Source organism: Capricornis sumatraensis, chromosome 22 (genome assembly GCF_032405125.1).
Source record: "Capricornis sumatraensis isolate serow.1 chromosome 22, serow.2, whole genome shotgun sequence".
In the NCBI taxonomy this organism is placed as follows: domain Eukaryota; kingdom Metazoa; phylum Chordata; class Mammalia; order Artiodactyla; family Bovidae; genus Capricornis; species Capricornis sumatraensis.
Genome location: NC_091090.1, coordinates 53,225,323 through 53,241,557, shown reverse-complemented (window position 1 = coordinate 53,241,557; position 16,235 = coordinate 53,225,323). Strand labels below are relative to the sequence as shown.

At 51.7% G+C, this 16,235-nt stretch overlaps 1 pseudogene; it reads left to right on the top strand.

Annotated features, from left to right (window-relative positions):
• The first annotated feature begins 6,545 nt into the window (after positions 1–6,545).
• On the top strand, positions 6,546–11,509 carry LOC138098011 (adenosine 5'-monophosphoramidase HINT1 pseudogene; annotated as a pseudogene).
• Positions 11,510–16,235: the final 4,726 nt, after the last annotated feature.

Below are 16,235 nucleotides of genomic sequence, written 5' to 3'. Positions count from 1 at the left end.
GGGTTCAAGAGGGAGGGGACATATGTACAACTCTGGCTGATTCATGTTGAGGTTTGACAGAAAACAACAAAATTCTGTAAAGCAATTATCCTTCAATTAAAAAGAAACAAATATATAAAAAATTAAATCAGCACGTGAAGACTAGGCAATAATTTAATGGGAAGAGGGTGGAGAGCTATCCTACTAAGAGATTGACTAATGGGAACGGGCATCAGGAAGTAATCTTTTTATTGTTGTCTCGACCTGTTGCCCGATAGCAAAGCCAGTAAACTGGAACAAACATCGTGTTTCCTCCGTCCACGCCTGTCTCCCATGACCACATACTCTTGAGCAATATTATGTCTTACCCACTGAATCGGTTCATATTGAGGGCATGTGGTGTACACCCAAAATCCAAATTTCCTGGTCTTCAGATGAAAGGTGAGGTGTAACAAAATACAATTAAGAAAATTTATTCCAAAATAAAGTATTTCACACGAAGAGACTATGAGTTAGAGACTTTAAAAGTAAGTATATGCTATGAAGGTTCTTCTATAAAATTCTTATCCAATTAGATCATAGACTGAGTGAGACGGTTAAGAAAAATTTGTAGGAAATTGTAACATGATAATGCTCCAATTGAATTTAAAATATATAAGCATTCATTCAGTAATCTTTTGGTGTAAGGCCAAGCTCTTTTCTTTCTGTATGGTCTGCTGATTGGAGTTGCTTGTTATCTTTCTTGAATAGATCTTGCCTGTGATGTGCTTTCAGCATCTTTAAGTAGAGGTAGAAATTAAAGTAGTTTCAGAACAATCTAGGTGCACAAAGCTTCTGGATTTGTAAGATTAGATTTCCTCTGATTATGATACAATAAAATTAACCTTTTTTTGGGGGGGTGTATACAATTCTGTATTAACACATGTATAGATCCATGTTGTTGTATTGTTGCTGTTTAGTTGCTAAGTCATGCCGACTCTGTGTGACCCCCTGGACTATAACCTGTCCATGGGATTCTCCAAGCAAGAATACTGGAGTGGGTAGCCATGCCCTCCTCCAGGGGATCTTCCCGACCCAGGGATTGACCCGCGTCTCCTGCACCGCAGGCAGACTCTTTACCACAGGGCCGCCTCAGCCCTGCTGGAGGCGGAGAGGCAGGCATGGCGGGCCTGAGTCAGCCAGCATGTGCGGCTGTTATTCAAGGTCTCGGAAAGGCAGGATTCTCACCAGAGCAGCACAGTCACCCCATCAGCTGGGAACGTGGTCTTCACGTCCAGCACGGCGACTGTCCAGGCAGCCCTGCTGCCAGTGGGAGCCTGTGAGAACTTACATTCTAAGTCCAGTTTCTGCAGCCCCCCACACCGGGAGGAAGCTCCCACGCCCTTGTGCTCACACACATGCCTGTTCACGGGCGACGTGAGAGCAAGCCGAGTGAGTGGGATCTCATTCAGGCACACTGACATCTAGGGCTTGCACGTGGGATTCTGGGCAGCCTGGGTGCTGGGGGAGCCCTGCTGGTCAGATGGGAACACGAATCCACCCCAGTCATATTCTGCTCAGGGGCTGCTCTCCATGTTCTACTTCTTTCTTTCTCTCTCTTTTTAAAATTGGGTACTCAGGGCTGGTGCACTGGGATAGGGAGGGAGGTTGGGGGGGGGGTTCAGGATGGGGGACACGCGTACACCCATGGCTGATTCATGTCAATGTATGGCAAAACCGGTACAATACTGTAAAGTAATTAGCCTCCAATTAAAGTAAGTAAATAAATAAAAATAAATAAAATGGAAGTATAGTTGGTTTGCAGTGTCGTGATGGTGTCTGCTATATGGCAGAGCGACTCAGTCATGCAGATACATATTTTTTCCCCTCATGGTTTATCACAGGATACTGAATATAGTTCTCAGGGCTATACAGCAGTACCTTGCTGTTTACCCACTCTTTTTTTCCTTTTTTTTCTATAGACAAGGCAGCAGTTACACACATCTTCAAAAATCACCTTCAGGCTCACGTTTAATGCATTCTTTTTCTCGAGAAGACTAAAATGACACAGACACCAGGCCCGCCAGAGGGAATTCTGGAACACACAGCGCCTTTGAGCCCCCGGCAACGCTGCAGGGTTTCATGTCTCCCTGAAACGACGCACTCCTTAGGGGGTGAACCAACTGCGGGGGCGGGGGACGGTGTTGCCTGGAAGACAGGAGGCCCACTTTTAGATGCAGGAGTTGGGAAAACTTCATTTTGGGGCCATTTGTGGTCAATGAGTGGACTCGTGACTTCCGAGCTTCAGCCGGTTCAGGGATGGAACCTCGCGGGGAAGGGGGTGGGCACTGAATGAGCCCTGAGGAAAAGCCAGTTGAGAGCTTCCAGCCACGTGTTAAAGATATGCAACTGTTTCCTGAGGATCAAGAGGGCGTTCTAGCCACAGGAGATGCTAAGAATATTCTGCGGGAAGAAAGGAGAAGCGGAGAAAGAAAGGAGAAGCGGAGAAAGGAAGGAGAGAAAGGGGATCATCCAAAGCTCTAGAAATAAACGCCCCACTCAGAGAAGGCAAGCAGAACCCCGGCAACCCCTTCCAGTAGAGAGTTGGACACGACCTAGCAACTGAAATCAACAAAGAACCTCTGCTGCGATGGTACTTGCCGCAAAGAGGCCTGGTCCTTCCCTCCTAATTATGTCACCCTGAGTACGATATTTACCCCTTCTAAGCCTCCGTATCCTCATCTGTAAATTGAGCCTTGCTTCATAGGAATTTGTTGAGGGCCAATGAATAAAAAAGAGCTTCTGCATTAGCAATGATGCTAAGGGCAGACACAAGGCAGCCCTTTCTAAGAAGCTCTCCATGTGGGATTTGTCCAGTTTTGCAACAGTCTTGCGAAGTTCCCACCTCTTTGAAAGAGGAAAAGAAGATTGAGCTGTGTGCTCGGCTAAGCTGGCGGCAAGACTGGGATTTGAACCCACAGGAGTCTGGCTCCCTGATCTGGGCTGGATCCCTTCTTCCTCACTGTCCTAATTTGCAATTCTTTCTTTTGACCATTTCACAGGTGAGATGTGAACTCTGGCCATTTTCAAGATTTCAAACCGCATTGAAGAGAAGTGTGTTTGGCCAAACCTGGGCTCAGTGTGATTTGGGGCTTCTCAGTGGATTTGACTTATCTAGGCTCAGTTCATTGTTAATGGACATAATTGACCCATACTTGTACCTTGTAATCTGAGTCCCGAAAGTATAAAAATTAAATCCACCAGTATTTTCAAAGTTCAAAGTTTGCATTAGTAAAACAGGGGACTAGAAGCTTCACAGACTACGGCAGCTTCCAAGAACAAATACCTTTATTAGTGGGGAAAGTTGGTCTTTTGGGTCGCTTAACGTTGGTTCTTCAAGGAAGTTGTTATTTAGTTGGCAAGTTGTGCCTGACTCTTTTCAACCCTATGGACTATAGCCAACCAGGCTCCTCTGTCCATGAGGTTCTCCAGACGAGAATACTGGAGTGGGTTGTCATATCCTTCTCCAGGCGATCTTCCTGGATCAGAGCTAGAACCTGGGTCTCTTGCGTTGCCAGGTGGGTTCTTTACCACTGAGCCACCGGGGGAGCCCTCTTCAAGGGAGATCAGCTGTATAAAATCGACCTTGCGTCGGTCATGATGTTGAGCAGCTGGGCTGTAGGACATTTTACACCAGTGTTTAAAAATAAACCCCACACAGTGAGAACCGAGGCAGTCTTGGAGGGAAAGGAACCTCGGGAGTTTCTGGTTTCCTCCGGGCGGGGAGCAGACAAGCACGTCTCATCGGCTCTGATCGCATCTCCTGTGTTTAGACACTACTTCTCTCCCAGGAGGGAAAGTGGTTCCCTAGAGACATCTTGGTAGTCATAGACCTGCCCAGGTGCCAGCTTGAGAGTTATTTTCTTACACTGAGGATTTTCTTCCCACTCGGCAGAGAGGAGAGACGTCCAGACTTGTTTGGGAATATGATCCCATCCGTGCTCAGGTATATTTAGAGTGTCTCCCTAACTCCAGCCTTTCAATAGCCCTCTAGGGACGTGTTGATTTAATTCTTGTATGTTTTAGGATGTTAAAATGGGAAGTACCCGAAACACAGATCTGGAATTTACTCCTGGGGTCTGGTGCCTGCTAACTCAGGCTAACGTGAACTCTGACCAGCATAATTAAATGTGTCAGCGATCCGTTTGCAGAAGAGCATTCAGATCCAGACAGAGCTCCGTCACTATCTCTCTTCCTGTCTCTCGCTCGCTTTCACATACACATCCAGACTGTCACGGGCTCTGGCCATTTTCTTGCTATCCCCTTTCGGCCCTAATAAAACCATTTCTTTGGGAGAGTTTCTCTGGAATCAGTATTGAGCTGAGAAGCAACTTGAACATGAATCATGATAATGTGTCTCACTGTTTATGTAGCAATGAAGATTCTCAAGATGAATGGAGAGGAGCCAGCCACTCTCTGTTCATCTCAAAGCCGTGCAGCCCCACTGTTCCTCACGCTGAGAGATTTATCGGTAATTATTGCCGCAGATAAGGAGTCTTGAAGGAAGCAAAAGTTTTCAAGAATTGAGGTGCTTCTGTACCAGAAGGAACTAGGATGTGCCATGAACTCTGATACTAAATTAGATGGAAGAAAGGCAAAAAAAAAAAAAAAAAAAAAAAAAAACTAGCAAGTATTTAGAAAACAGTAATCAATGTGTGTTGATTATACTTTTTTTTTTTTTTTAACTGTGCCTGGCAGTATGTGGGATATTAGTCTCCTGACCAGGAATTGAACCCAGGGCCTCAGCTGTGGAAGCACGGAGACCTAACCACTGGGCTACCAGGGAACTCTCCCCAGACTGATTTATACTCCAAAGACTCAGACACTAGGATTATCCAAAACAAAGTCTAAAACAACCAGAAATAATCTATATTTTTAAAAAAGATTACCTTAGAAGAAAACAGAGGTAGAATACTCTTTGACATAAATTATAGGATCATTTTTGCGGGGGGAGGGGAGGGATTTGTCTTCTCAGGCAAAAGAAACAAAAGCAAAAATAAGCAAATGGGACCTATTTAAACGTAAAAGCTTTTGCACAACAAAGAAAATCATCCACTAAATGAAAACACAGTCTACTAAATGGGCGGAAATATTTGCTAATGATATGACCAATAAGGGGTTAATATTCCAAATATATACACAGCGAATACAACTCAGTATTGAAATAAAAAAAAACCTCTTTCTGTTCATCTCACTCTTCTTTTCCTTCCATCTTTATCATTGACTATATATATTTACTTACTTTGGCAATACCCTCAATAGACTATAAACTTCATGAGACTAGAGACATTTCCTGTTTTCTTCACCATTCATCGAACGGTTAAATGAATACAAGGATGATAGCTAAATGACGGACTAGAGAAACATGGGCGGATCTCACCAACACTGTGTTCAGAAAAACTGAGAAACAATGGAAAGCGTGGCACGATTCTATTAATGTAAATTCCAAGCACAAGTATTGGAAAGTCCAGAGAGGGAAAGCCTTTTCAACCCATGCTGCTGGAACAACTGTATGGAAGAAAAAGGAACCTCAACCCTTACCTCATACGAAATGTGAAAACTAAAGACGGGTCACAGATTTAAACACAAAAGCTTAAAATGGAAGTCCTCTAGAACAAAACAGAGGAGAATACCTTCCTGAACTTTGGTGAATATAGGCAACGATTTCTTAGGTTGAACAACAACAACAAAATCAACCATAAAACAAAACAAAAATTCTTACATAATTGACTTCATTAAAGGTAGAAATGTCTGCTTATCAAAACACACCATTAGGAAAATGAAAAGGCAAGCTGCAGAGTAGGAGAAAATATTTATAGTACAGAGATCTGAAATATGTATAGAACTTCTAAAAAAAAAAAAAAAATAGGGCTTCCCTGGTAGCTCAGCTGGTAAAGAATCTGACCGCAATGCAGGAAACCCCAGTTTGATTTCTGGGTCAGGAAGATCCCCTGGAGAAGGCATAGGCTACCCACTCCAGTATTCTTGGGCTTCCCTTGTGGCTCAGCTGGTAAGGAATTCGCCTGCGATCTGGGAGCCCTGGGTTCAATCCCTGGGTTGGGAAGATCCCCTGGATATCTAAAGTATGATAGAACTTCTAAAAATATTCAAAAAATAGAGAGAGCCCAGTTCTTAAACCCAGTGGGCAATGGGTCTGGACTCTATAGAAGAAGACTTGCAAATTACGTAAAAGCATGAGAAAAAACGCCCACCCTCATAAGCCACCGGGGGGTGCCAAGTAAGACTGCGGCACCCGCTGAAGTGCACACCCGTCGGCCTCACCAGGCATCCAATGGCCCCGGCTTCCCAGTTTCTCACCAAGTTCAACGTGATCTCTCCAGTGAGCCAGCACTCCCAGTGCTGGGTTTTTTACCCCAAAGACCTGAGAACCTACGTCCATATAAAGAGTTGTGCACAAACTTTCATAGCAGCTTCATTAATAATAGTCAGCGGAGTGATGTGGATTGAATACAAATGTTTGCCAATGGACAGATAAGTCCACGCACTTGTGTGATGGGATACGCAACATGAGGGAGTCAACTGCAGCGATGCCTCTACAAACACGGCGCTGCATGAAGGCGTCCGGATGGAACGGGCCAGACGCTGTGTGGTTCCGCTTGCAGAGTGATGGTGGTCACTGAGTTGTGTCTGACTCTTTGCGACCGCACGGACTGTAGCCTGCCAGGCTCCTCCGTCGACGGCAGTTTCCAGGCAAGAGTACTGGAGTGGGTTGCCATCCAGCTGCAGAAGAGGAGACGAAAGTGGAGAGTAGACATCTCAACACTGGTGCCTCCAGAAGGGAGGGATTGACTAGAAGGGGCAGGAGGAACTTTCTGGGGAGATGAAGCTGTCTTGACTGGGATGACCATGCTAATATTGATACATACATAAAGAACTCATCAAACTCTGCGGATCTGTGTATTTAATGAAAATTATTATACCTTGTGATATGTATAGAATATGAGGGAAATGGCTAGACATGCAGCTTGCTCCTGAGAGGAGAGAGAAGGCCGGGAGGCAGGAAGCAAGGAGGGGGTAAGGGAGGGGGAGTGAGTGACGGACGGGAGGGGGTCAAGTGGACGTGTGTGTCCTCTCCCCACGGCCGGTCCTCAGTCCGGGACGGGGGCGCCGCCAGCTGCCGGGCAGCCCTCAGTGGCATCTTGACTGGCTGGCTCATGGACCCCAGGCGTGCCTTCTGCAGCGCAGACGCCTCCTTTATCTGGGTGCCAGGGAGGAAAGTCCTGGGTGCATCTTACTGGAAGCGTGTTGGAGGCAGGGGTCCCGGGGATTTCAGGATGCAGGACTTCCCTGCGCCAGGCCCCAGGGACCCCTGGGAGGCCCCCATCTGACTCGGCACAGTGACTGCTGTGGATCTGAAGCCTGGCCCGAGCCTGGCGTCCACAGGGGTCATCCCTTGGAGCCACCCCCCAGCACCGTGGTCCCTGGCTGTCACCCTGGCCTGGCCTGGGTGACAAATGCCTCTGCCCCGCTCAGCACTACCCCGGTGAGTCCCACCCTTGTGCCAGCTCCTGGGGAGGACAGGACCCCTGGGCCCCTGAGCACTCGGGTTGGCGGAAACAGAGAGCGTGTGCAAAGCGAAGTCTGTGAGAGCTGCCAGGCCGCCTTCAGGGCCCGGCCCAGCCAGCGCTTTCAGAGGACTCGGCAGAGCTGGCCCCTGTGCTCTCAGACATTCCTCCTCCTCTGACACGCTCTCAGCTCGCTGCCCGACCTCCCCAGACCCCCAGGCCCACGGGGCAGCCTACTCCTGGCCACCAGCCTCTCACACTCACCGTGGCGTCTCTGGAGATGGGATGCTGTCCCCACCTCCCCTGAGCAGCCTCACATGGCAACCGCAGGATCGAAGGCGGAGGCCCACCCCTCCTTCAGTGGGTGAAACAGGAGTTTTCAAACTCTGCTTCTCAGAGACCTCTTGCAGCTGGCCATCGTAGGTATTTACAGTGGGGAGAAGGTGCCCAGGTCTTTGGGAGACTGATACTGTCATCTTTTAAGTATTTGTGGAGATGTTATTTATGAGTTCTATTTCTCTTTTCCTTCTGCCTGCAAATTCCACTCTTACCAACCTCCTGTAGAGGTGAATTTATTCCCAAACTAATCACAGATTTTACCCGAAAGCAGGAGTGCTGTCACCTCTGGGTAGGGAATTGATTACATTTGTTTCACAATCACCCAGATACACGGTGGGACACACGCGGAGAGGAGGAGGAGGAAGAGGAGGGACGGGGAGGGGCAGAGACAGAGAGGGAGGTGGTTTGTCTCCCAAACTTGCAGCTCAGCTACTTACCACCTTCCTGCTTACCCATACCAACCCCACCTTCACACGTGTCGGTGGAAAGGCTTTCTGAAGCCCTGGTTCTAAGATCCCGAAGTGTCGTCGCACCAGGGACCCCAGCTCTAGGCTGTTCACAGAAAATCATTCACTGAAAGTCATTTCATCTAAGGGTCATTTCCATAAATGCCAATTTGTCCAACATCCCACCTTACAAAATATGTATCCCTCTTACCTGCTTTTGAAGCTTACAGGGCTCCAGTCTCGAAGCTCTGGCGGCCAAGAGCCCTGGAGTGGGGGCACCAGGCTCCTGGGACCCCAACCTCAGCCTCCAGCCTCTGCTTTCTTTGGGCCAAAGTGCAGCGGCTTCCAATAACAATAACTATTGATTATCTCACAGAGTTCTTGTGGGTCAGGAATTCAGGGCAGATGAGCTGGGGTGGGGTGGGGGTGGGGGTCGGGGGTCTGATTCTGGCTTTGTGTTCAGTCGCTCAGTCGTGTCTGACTCTTTGCGACCCCATGGACTGCAGCACGCCAGGCTTCCCTGTCCATCACCAACTCCCGGAGCTTACTCAAACTCTTGTCCATCGAGTCGGTGATGCCATCCAACCATCTCATCCTCTGTCGTGCCCTTCTCCTCCTGCCCTCAGTCTTTCGCAGTGTCAGGGTCTTTTCCAATGAGTCAGTTCTTCATATCAGGAGCTTCAGCTTTGGCATCAGTCCCTCCAATGAATATGCAGGACTGATTTCCTTTAGAATTGATCGGTTTGATCTTTTTGCAGTCCAAGGGACTCTCAGGAGTCTTCTCCTTGAGAGCCTCCCAGTTCTTATAAGGTAACTTGTCATCTGAGGGCCAAGTGGGAGCAGCTGCTTTCCAGATGGCCCTTGCAGTGTAGAGAGCCTGACACTTGGCTTTTCTGGTTATAATGTAAGTGCCTGGTTAAGCTTTTGACTGTTGAGGCTGCCACTTCAAAGTCACCTATCTTGAATAAACAACCTCCCAGCTTCACAGCTAACTAATGAAAAAGCCAAGCCATCCCACCCATGAAGTTCCCCTGTTAGAAAGCCGAGTGACTCAGATAAAAAAAGATAAAAGATAAAATGGACCCTGCTTTCCCCTGCTAAAGTCTTAATTCTCACTCTTAGGATTTAAATTCATCCATAGAGAGAGAACCAGCAGAACCCTAAACACCCCACCCATTCTCCACCCAGAGGTCACAGAGGCCAGGGACTTGTCACATGAGGTCACTTGTGAAGAGGACATGTGAACGGTCAAGCCTGGGTCTGTCTAGTTCGAGACTCGGTCCAGTTCGAGGACCTTTCCCTCCACTCTTGGCTCTTAGTGGGGGAACCACTTCCTTTCCAAGGCCTCGGTCACCATCCCACAAGCCAGCCATGGGCTCTTGATCCCGGGACCCCAGGGAGGGGCTGTGTGAGTCCCAACGGGGACTCTGGATCTGGGTCCGCCTCTGCGGGGAGACTGCCTCCCTCTCACCTTCCTGACTGTGTGCTGGGACTGAGGTCCTGCTGGTCACCTGCCGGCTGAAGTGGTTACTCAGCGGACCATGAGCCCCATTCATTGAGTCCTCACATCAGGTCCTCCCATCCGCGACCAGAGCCTGCAGGGCCGGCCGAGCCCAGGGCCTGCTTTCCCTCCTGACATCTAGAGGTGGTGGCTGCCCCGTCCTGGCAGCTGCTCTCTGGCGGGAGAGGTGGATGAATCATTTTAAAGGAACTTTCAAGCCACCAGAGAGAAAACGTGGGAAAGCAACCTCTTCAATCTCCCCTTTCCTGCTCTCGTGATTCTTCTTCGGTCTCTCTTTCTCCCTCTGCCCCTGCCCTTCCCTCTCGCTGGCTCTCTGTGTCTCTGTCTCCCTCTTGCCTAGGTTTTCCTGTGGGATCAGGGACTAGCCTGGCTCTGCCACGGGCTCCCTGAGACAGTGCTGGCAGCAGGGGCCACCCGCAGGCAAGGGGGCTGCGCGTGGTGATAGCCCCTGAACCGCGGGGTCCTTTGGGGGCCAGCCCTGCCTCCCTCCCTAGACTTCGGGGGCCTCCTTGGATTCCTGTGCCACAGCTATGCTGACCCCTGGGGGAGTGAGTCTGGTGAGGCTGAGCGGTCCTCAGGAGCAGAGAGGGCATGTGGTTGTGGGGCTGGGAGGCTGGGGGAGCCTGCCTGCTGGGGTTCCTGCTTTGCCAACAACCACAAGAGCAGACCTTGGTCTCCCAGCAGGTGGATGACAGGTGGAATGGACCACCAGGTCACCAGGGGCATTTGTAGGTGGCTGCTCAGAGGCAGCTCTCTGTCCAGTCCATTGGAGATGGGCAGGGGAAACTCAAGCTGTCCCAGGGGTGTATCCCCCATCTAGGCTCTGTCACCAAGGGTACCGGAGGGCCCTTGCCCCTTGGCATGTAGTCCAGAGGTGATGCCAGGGAAGCCACGGGCAGCATAGTGCATCCACGTGAGCAGCCTTTGAAAACATCAAGTGTGTCACAGGAGCAAATAAGTTAGTCGTTGTTATTGTTGAGTCTCGAAATCGTGTCCGACTCTGTGACCCCATGGATTATAGCCCGCCAGGTTCCTCTGTCCATGAGATTTCCCAGGCAAGAATACCAGAGTGGGTTGCCATTTCCTTCTCCAGGCCATCTTCCCAACCCAGAGACTGAACCCGAGTCTCCTACACTGGCAGGCGGATTCTTCATGGCTGAGCCACCAGGGATGCAAATAAGTTAGATGGATGCCAAGTCAGCAGCTCTTAATTTCTATTAAAAGTATCTCATTTACTCCTCCCTCCTCCCCGAACTTTCCCCTGGCTGGCAGACAGGAGGGAGGCTGAGACGGCAGGTGAGCTCACCAAGGCTCAGCCTGCCTGGCCTGGTGGCAACATGCCCTCTGGGAAGATCATCCGCGAGGAAACCCCAGGCGAGTCGTGTGTGAGGAGGCCCAGCGTCTTGTTTTCCGTGACACTTCTCCTCAAGCAGCCACACGTTTTCTGGTTATACTCACAAAACACAAATTCCAGATTTCTGTAACAGAAGATGAAGAGAAACGTCTTCTTGGACATTTGATTATCGTTGCCTGGAAATGTGCTGCTGATCTGGGCCTGAAGAAGGGTGGTGAATGTAGGCTCAGATGGCGGACAGCCTGTCTGCTGTGTTCCTCCCCACATTCTTGGAGGTCAGCAGAAGACCTGGCCTCCTGGTTAAGCGTGTTGTAGGAATGCTTTTCCCTTTTCTATGCAGTGATCAGGTTTGAAGCTTCCAATCTGCTAAATAATACCTTGTTGGGCCCGTGTATGGAGAGACTGCACAAATCATTTTAAATACCATACATAATAGAAGACATTGCTGTGTGGTCTGAAAAAAAACTCATTTAAAAATACTTTTCCTGTTTATGAAGCTTTAATTTTCCCTCAGGTAGAGTTGTCTGCTCTGTAATACCCTGATGGTGGCTTTTCAGTCCCAGTAAGTATTGTAAAAAAAAGTGGGTGTTAGTCTCTCAGGCGTGTCCAGCTCTTTGCGACCCCATGGACTGTAGCCCGCCAGGCTCCTCTGTCCATGGGATTCTAGGCAAGAATACTGGAGTAGGTTGCCATTTCCTCCTCCAGGAGATCTTCCCAACCCAGGGACAGAACCCAGGTCTGTACACTGCAGGTGGAGTCTTTACCGCTGAGCCCCCTGAGAGACCCATTGTGAGGATGGCAGTCATGAAATTCCCACTTCAGAGGCTCCTTCTGGAGCCGTCCCTGCCTCCGTGGACATAGCCCACTTCTTCCCAGCACGGCTCTGGCTCCTTTCCATTCCTCTCTTTCTCTCCTTTTAAAGGGAGACCGACTCGCTAGCTCTTTCTGCCCAGTTAGCAGTGTCCGCAGTGGTGGCCGACCCAGAGCAGAGGGAGCCGGAGTCTCGGCCCTGGCAGCGAACAGCAGAGAAAACGGAGTGAAGAGGACTTTCCTTCCACACCCAGCGCCTGGGTTCATCTCGGGGCCAAGGCTGGCACAGGGCAACACCGCGGAGCCGCAGACGTCGTCTTCAGAGTCTCAGCCCCGTTCGCCCACAGCCTTGGGCCTCGGCATTCCCTGAGTTATCTACTCCCGAAAAGATGTTAATTATCGACTGTTTACGTGTTGCTCGGTTTTTCAAAGAATTACTTTGAAAGTTATTTGACTGGTCTCAGTGTTGTGCTGGGTGGAAAGAGCCTCCGAAGGTCTGTCCTTCCTGAGACCTAGGTGCTCACGGGGGCTGCCCCCGCATGAATCGGGGGCAGGTCAGTGCACAGAGGAGAGGATGCTGAGCCTGGGGGGCTTGGCTGGGGCTGAACTGATGGTCTCCCCTCTGGGGAAGATTGACGTGGGGACGCTGATTTGACTGCACTAGACAGACTCCACATTGGCGCTTTGATGGGGTGACCGCCGACAGCAGTGGCAGAAGACGCCTATAGACACAGCTCTGCAGGCTGCGAGGCCTGACCCTGGCCCCGGGGCCTGCCTGGAGGAGGGAGCGGAGCTGGCACGTGGCAAAGATCCAGCTCACGCGGCAGGCGCCGCGGGACGGGCTCGGAGGGCGCGGGGCTCCCAGGAAAGAGGCGACAGAGGCAGGTGTTGAGGCGGAGGAGGCTTTGGCCCGGAGGGCTGCGTAGTGTCTCAGCAGACGGGGGACCAGGTCACACGAGAGCTTGGTGGGCGGATGGAGGAGCCGTCCCTACGTACCAAGTTAAGAGCACAGATGCTTCAGCCTGGGGCTCACCTCCTCTGACCCTGACTCCCACCACCCACGCCTGGAGAGATGCCAGGGCTGACTGGCCTGAGCGTGACCGCAGAATCCGTGTGCACACGGGCCCTGAACACCGGGGCCCACTGGCAGCTGCGGAGGTGCCTGCTCGTGTCCACCTTCAGGAGGGACCTCTGCGGGGAGCACAGCTGGTGAGGTGACTCTGGATGTCCCGGGGCTCCCGGCCGGCAGCGCTTCCTCCTGCTGCTCCTGGCCAGGAGGGCACAGGTGGGCACAGGTGGGCACAGGTGGGGGAAGGGGACAGGAAGCCGAAGCGGGGCCATTGGGCCACATCCTCTCGGGGTGAGCGGTGCTCACGTGAGCGAAAGGTCATGTGAACACCCCTGTCAGGATAGGGATGGAGGCGGCTGCAGGTCAAACCACACCAGCGTGAGTTCCCTGTCCTGTGGCTGTTACAGGGCGCGAGCGGCAGAGGTCCATGACCCACGGTGTTTGCACACAAGTATTCTCAGGCCGGAAGATCCCCTGGAGGAGGGCGTGGCAACCCACTCCAGAGTTCTTGCTTGGACTCTCCCCATGGACGGAGGAGCCTGGCCGCCACAGTCCGTGGGGTTGCAGAGAGTCAGATGCGACTGAGCGACTAAACACAGCAGTGTTCTCATGCGGGAGCGCCCCCCGCCCCGATCCTCCTTCAGGAATGAAGGAGCTCTCCCCCAGCTGCTAGACGTATCACCAGCATACGACCAGCTGCCCCTCTCTTCTGGAAAAGCCGCAGCTGGAGAGAGCGGCTGCCTCACCATCGTGCTGCCCAGGGCTACCCGCAGGGGGTGGGGAGAGGGAGACAGCGGAGACGGCCTTGGGTCCCGCCTGGCAGCTCCGGCCGTGGCTGTGCGGTGGGTGGTCTGAGCCCCAGACCTTGGGCAGCAGGAGAACAGCCAAGACGGAGGCTGGTGACCCCAGGCCCACTGGTCTGTGACCACCCCATGGACGCCAGGGCAGGCCTCTCCTCCCCCAGCACCACAACAGTAGGGGGTGTGGAACGCGCGTAGGACCCTGGGGAGGGGCAGGGGCAGGAGCACCCTGAACTCATGAAGATGACCCCAAATTGGCAGAGAAACCTTGAACTGATGGAGAAACCTCTTGACTACCTGAGTCCTAAAATTTACTCTTGTGCATATCTGACTGTGAATCCAGCCTACCACCTAGGACCGCAGTTCTATTGACTCCTCGCTGTTTTTCATTGCTAGGGTTCAGGCAGGCTTCTTTCTAAGTGGGGGGCCAAGGCTTGCATGGGGGCCCTGCTTCCCCCTGGGAGGGGAGTCAAGTCGTGTTCGCTGCTGGGAGTCTGACACAGCTCAGTAAGCCTTTCAACAAAATCCTGTCTGCAAGGGCATGGAGCCAGGGAGGCGCCCTGTTCAAGTCTCCCTCTGGGAGAACCTCTGGGGGAGCAGGGCTGACCGACAGCCTCCAGGTGCTGCACCGCTGGGTCCACCATGGCCCACGTGCCAAGCCTGTGGCTCTGGGTGCCCAGGGGCTCCTAGCCTTGCTGGGCAGCCCTGGCTCAGCCCCTCCCCACTGGCCCAGCTGGGACCCTCAGGACTCGGGCCTGAGGCTCTTCTTGCCCCTCTCTCCCTGCCAGGTGTCACACCTGTGTTGCAAGGTGAGTAGGACCTGACCCCGGCCGTGAGCACCTAGCCTGGTGGGCAGGACAGACAGGAACCAGAGGGTCTGATCCAATCAGATGTGAGCTGCAGAAGAGCTGGGATCAGGGTGCCCTGACCGCACAGGAAGAGCGGTGAGTCACTGGGTCCCGAGATGGAGGAAGGCTTCAGGGAGCAGCAGTGGTTAAGCCGGCTCTTACAGGCTGAATGGGCGTCTGCCAGCTGTCCTAGCCCACCCTGGCTGCTATGATAAAATGCCAACTGGGTGGTGTAACAATAGACGGTCATTTCTGGAGGCTGGGAAGTCCCAGAGCAAGGTGCCAGCTGATTCACTTCTTGGTGGGGCCTCACTCCCTGATTTGCAGACAGCCACCTTCTAGCCAGATGTTCACACAGCCTTCCTGGGTGCACGTGTGCAGGCGCAGGGATGGCAAGGTCTGTCTTCTTCCTCTTCTGAGGCCACTAATCCCACCACGAGGGCCCCACCCTCATGACTGCATCTAAATCACTGCAGATGGTGACTGCAGCCACGAAATTAAAAGACGCTTACTCCTTGGAAGGAAAGTTATGACCAACCTAGACAGCATATTTAAAAGCAGAGACATTACTTTGCCGACTAAGGTCCGTCTAGTCAAGGCTATGGTTTTCCCTGTGGTCATGTATGGATGTGAGAGTTGGACTGTGAAGAACGCTGAGTGCTGAAGAATTGATGCTTTTAAACTGTGGTGTTGGAGAAGACTCTTGAGGGTCCCTTGGACTGCAAGGAGATCCAACCAGTCCATTCTGAAGGAGATCAACCCTGGGATTTCTTTGGAAAGAATGACGCTAAAGCTGAAGCTACAGTACTTTGGCCACCTCATGCGAAGAGTTGACTCATTGGAAAAGACTCTGATGCTGGGGGGGATTGGGGGCAGGAGGAGAAGGGGACGACAGAGGATGAGATGGTTGGATGGCATCACGGACTCGATGGACGTGAGTCTGAGTGAACTCCGGGAGATGGTGATGGACAGGGAGGCCTGGAGTGCTGCGATTCATGGGGTCGCAAAGAGTCGGACACGACTGAGCAACTGAACTGAACTGAACTGAGCCTTGGTTCCTCCCTAAAGGCCCCATGTCCTGAGAGCATCACACCGGGGGCTAGGGTTGCAGCCTACGCATTGGGGGAGGGGCACACAAACAGCCCGTCAAGGGTAGGCACGTCCTCCAAGGGCAGGGAGGCAGGGATTCATGCCTTGCCTGGAACATGCTGGAGCAGAGGCCAGGGGACAAGGCCATGGATGCTACTCAGCCCTAGGCCTTCAGGCACCAGGACCCTGTCCTGAGGAGCCTAGACTAGCCCGGTGGTACTGGGGAACCCCTGGGGTTTGTCATATTTTGTATTTCGATTATAAAAACATTGCTGCTTTATTAACTACAGAACTACCAACTACTCGCTTTCTGCACCCCTCCCCCATATTAACTCAAAGATGCCAGTTTCTAGAAATGACGGACCTCCCTCCAAACCTTTGACTCAGGAATGAAATCACTAGTTTGTTCTTTTT